Here is a 4,555-nt window from a genome sequence, read left to right as displayed (position 1 = left end):
TGCAAGTGTTTGGTCCTGTGTGTAGGTGTTGACGACGACAACTTGTGTGATTCTCCTATTGGTTCGATAACCCATGTTCTCACCAAGGGAAATACTTATCTATATTGTACTGCATCTCCTTTCCTATTTGGGGAAAAACCTCAGGATCTAAATGGGCAGCTCACCGGGCGTTGTGGTACTTGCGCGCTCTGACCACTACTTCTTATATGGGACTATGCCATAGTCCAATTATTATTTTGTGGCGCATGTGCTGTCCGCATAGTGCCGCGTATTTACAAAGCGAACTGATACATGATGCATTCATGGTAGAAACCGCTCCCGCAGCTTGGCCCGCTCGTCCTTGAAGCCGGCGTTGTCGCGCAGCAAGCGTTCGCAGTCCCTGATGACGCACATAAAACTCGACTAAAAAATGTACGCACACAAAACACAAGCACACATCACACGGCGGGAGAGCGCATACATCGAGATCACCGGCCGACCTAGCTACTGTGACGCCAGCAATCTCGCGGCAGGCTTCGCCGGTGGGTACCCGATCGAGTGGCGCTTGGACGGGAACACGACGAAGACGACGCTGGCGAGGGCGCTGATCACGACGGGGAGCGCCATGACCACCTGCTTCTGCTGCTCTCTGAGCGCCGGGTAGAAGCACGCCACCGTGTTGGCATCGGCCAGCAGAGCCACCGCCGCGAACACGACCACTGAGAAGAAGGCGTGCGCGAAGTCCGCCGGACGCAGCCTGTACTTGGAGAAGTCTCTCACCCCGGTTTCGTCGTCGTCGCCGCCGCCGAACGGCAGGAGGCCCCTGGGCGTCATGAGGCCGTACCTGACCTTGCCGTCGGCGCCGACGAAGCTGTCCGTGAAGGCCGAGAAGGCGCAGGAGATGGTGCAGAGCACGAGGAGCACCGCGGTGACCGCCCTGTTCGCCACGCTTCACGCGCCGGCGTTGGTCACGATCGGGTTGAGCACCTCGTACACGATCACCGTCGACGTTGGCAGCAGTCCCTCATGCGCGACCACCGCGCCGACTCCCGGTTCGACACCATCCGCCGCCGCGGCCGCTCCTCCGCCAGGCTGCAGTGCGCCTGCCGCTACTCGTCCGACTCGTCCGAGTTGGACGACCTGTTCCCGAACGGGAGGAGCGCCCCGCCGCCGGCGGCCTCATGGAGCAGCTGTGCGACGACATCGTGCTGCTGCTGCTAGTGGTACGAGGAGGAGGAGGGGGACGACGTCACCTGTGGGACCAGGAGGCCGCCGCCGTTGTACGGGAAGACGAGGTCGTCCGGAGCCACCACCTGGTAATGGGGCCTGAAGGCGGCGGTGATCGCAGGTTCGCAGCCGCGGCCGTCAGGTACGGCACGCTGGCAGCTTGGGGTGTCGGGGAAGGAGACGAACACGCTGCTGGCGTTTGTGGGCTTAGTTGGGCTGTTCACTAACGCCACTTATTTTTAGGTGATATCCACAAACGCCATTTAGACTGTTTTATGTGGATGGTGTACCTGGGACTAGTGAAACCCACTGCCATTTACATCCTGAGAAAAACCCAATGCTATTTACAAGTAGTGGTGCAAAACCAGCTAGGTGGACGAGCCCATAGCGGGTTGACCTGGCGACGCAAAACCGGCGGGGCGGGAGGTCACGTAGCTAGTCCTTATGTTAGTCTGTCGTGTGACCGAAGGTTCACATGGTAGTTTTTCTATATATGGAGATGTATTTTGGTTACTTGATTGTCTTGAACTATGTCCATTCGGCTGGTGGTTGCGATAGTACAAGCCTGGGAAGGATGTGTTGTCTTTTCCATCCAAGGTCTGCATCCAGGTGGTCTGTGTGCCATCCTGTGCCCGACCGGTGTTATTCGCTATTATATCCTGGTGGCACTACTTGAATAAACCTCGGCATAGGTTGAATACCGTTGGTATAGGCTTATGTCGATGGCTGCCGTTGGCGTTGAATGCGATGATGTAGTCTTGTCAAACCGTCTGCATATAAATACAGTGAGCATAGAGACCTATGCCGTCAGACTCCATACACCCATTGACATTGATTCAGTGTCAGTTAACAAATTGGCAAGATGACAACTAACTGGTTCGTCGTCTTCGTCAAGCCAATGAACAGCGGACACGTGTTCACTCTATGTTGATGGCCTAGCCATCGACATAGACATCTATATATGTTGATAGCTAGGCAATTGGCATAGAGTGGACACACTGCCCTTGCTGGTAGCTCCTGGCGGATTGAAATACCGACAGCCTAACCGTCGGCATAGGAACATCCCCGAACATGGTTTGGTCCAAACCCACCACTAGATTCCCTCCAGCTCTACCCGATGCGCACCTTTCCCGCCACCAAGTGATGGCGACAGTGCCGTTCATGGAGGGGGCACACCCTCGAGCCCCGCGATGGGCATGTACTCATGCCGCAACATGTTCATACATGCGTGAGAATCCGTGCAATGTTTTGGTGGCATAGCTAGCGGCCGAAGGCCCCCTCCACGGTCATAAACATAAGAACAACAATCTTTGAACAACAGTTCATTAAGATACTTATGCATCTTTTCAAATTATGAAAAAAATACCTCATAGCTGGTATCACATATGTCTACACCGTGTAAAATTTCATGAATTTATCATGCCCCCACTCTTCAAAACAATTCAGGTGACAGGAAAAAACCAACGAACGCTACGTTAGTGGTATCGTCATCCGTGGAGGAGGTCACACCACAGAATTGGTTGCCTGGTGTTTGAACCTACCGCCACTACCTAAGACTCGCAAGAGGATCCGATGCGATGTTCTAGCGGAATTTCTACCTCCGGAAGCCCGACCGACCGGACCAAACCTAGCCCCGTTGACCTGGTGATCTAGGCCTTTGACTTTTGTCGGACGTTCTTTGACCAATTAACTCTTCGATCTAGTAGTGATAGGGCAGCCCATAGGAACATCCCCGAACATGGTGTGGGCCAAACCCACCACTAGATTCCCTGCGGCTACACCCGACGTGCATGTTTCCCCGTCAATGTGATGGCGATAGTGCCGTCCATGGAGCAGGGGCACATCCCAGAGCCTCGCGACGGGCTCTGCCACAACATGTTCATACATGCATGAGGGCCCTTGTGATGTTTAGGTGTCATAGCTAGCCCCTGAAGGCCTCGGCCAACTCGTAGAGATAAGAAGAACAATCCATTAAAATTATGAATACAATACCTCATAACTTCTATCACATGTCTCTACACTGTGTAAAAATTCAGGAATTTACCACGCCCCCACTCTTTAGAACAATTCACACGCGAGCAAAATTGATGAATGTTACCATGGTGGTGTCGTCGTTCCTGTAGAATGTCACACCCCAGAGCCGGGTGCAAACTATTTGAACCTATCACCACTCCACAAGACATGCATGAGGACCTCGTGTGATGTTGTGGTGGCAATGCTACCCCCAGAAGTCCCTGTTGACCCAACGATCTAGGCCTTGGACTTTTGCAGAACAGGCTTTGACTGTTAGAGTGTGGGACCACCGTCCAAACACATCTCCGAGAACTAGGGTTCGAACACTCGGGGACTTGGCTTGGAAACCTGCAAGACGAGAGTAAACACAGCAAAATCAGCGGCAAGCTCACTCCTTATCACCGGGGACTACGAGGGCGCATGAGCTACCCAGGTTCAAGCCATCGTGCGATGTTAAATCATACTCCTACGTGTGTTGAATTTGTGTGTGAGGGACAACTTGTGGGTCAAGTACACAATGTGTGGGGGAGAAAATGGCTCGATCCCCTTACAAGGAAGTGGCCCGTCCCCTCTTGTAGTGCCTTGGTCATCTTCTGTGAAAACATGAGAAGGAAAGGGTGGCCACAGGGCGACAACTCAAAGGGGACAGGAACTCCGCCTGCTAAAGTAGTCTTCGTGACATGCGGGTGGGCTTGGTGATTACATCCATCTTGGAGTGTCGATCTGCCCTGATCTTATTTCATCGGAACGGCATGCTTTGGGAACCACCTTTTGGAGGGAAAGCGGGCGCTACACCTTAATCACCAAAGAGGAAATACTCCATGTCCTCGTTGCCTCGTGTGGCCTCTACCATCTTTCTGTGTGTGGGTGCGTCACCCACGTGATGGGCATGGGTCCACGTGGCTGGCATCGTATGCCAGGCCTCACGGGAGGACCGGCGCGAGGCTACCTAGCCCATGGTGGCCTCAGCAGGGCATGGTATGACGGCGAGGCGGCTCCACACGGTATAGCCGGAGCAGGGCCATCTTCCTTGGGCTGGCCCAAGTGTCGCTTCCTCGGCCGGAGGCAGATGGGTCGTGGCACCGTGGTTCCCATCGGGCCGACAGTAACCCCCGGGCCCGCGTCATGCATGTTTAACACGTGAAGCATGAAACAACGTGGGTCCTAACAAACTGCTAGGCCTGGAACTGACGCGTGTCAGACGGGACAGGACAGGACGCGCCCACTTCTCCCATGATGCCTTGGGAAACACACATCCATACTAAAACCGTGCATGCCGGGCGAAACCATCATTGCCTTCCTATTGCCACTCGCTTCCCTTGAGCGGTGCTTCTCC

At 54.3% G+C, this 4,555-nt stretch overlaps 1 pseudogene; it reads right to left on the bottom strand.

Annotated features, from left to right (window-relative positions):
* Window positions 1-271: 271 nt before the first annotated feature.
* Window positions 272-4,314, bottom strand: LOC123396513 (annotated as a pseudogene).
* Window positions 4,315-4,555: the final 241 nt, after the last annotated feature.

The sequence above is a fragment of the Hordeum vulgare genome, chromosome 5H (assembly GCF_904849725.1).
Source record: "Hordeum vulgare subsp. vulgare chromosome 5H, MorexV3_pseudomolecules_assembly, whole genome shotgun sequence".
Taxonomy (NCBI): domain Eukaryota; kingdom Viridiplantae; phylum Streptophyta; class Magnoliopsida; order Poales; family Poaceae; genus Hordeum; species Hordeum vulgare.
This window is presented reverse-complemented; position numbering and strand designations above follow the sequence as displayed.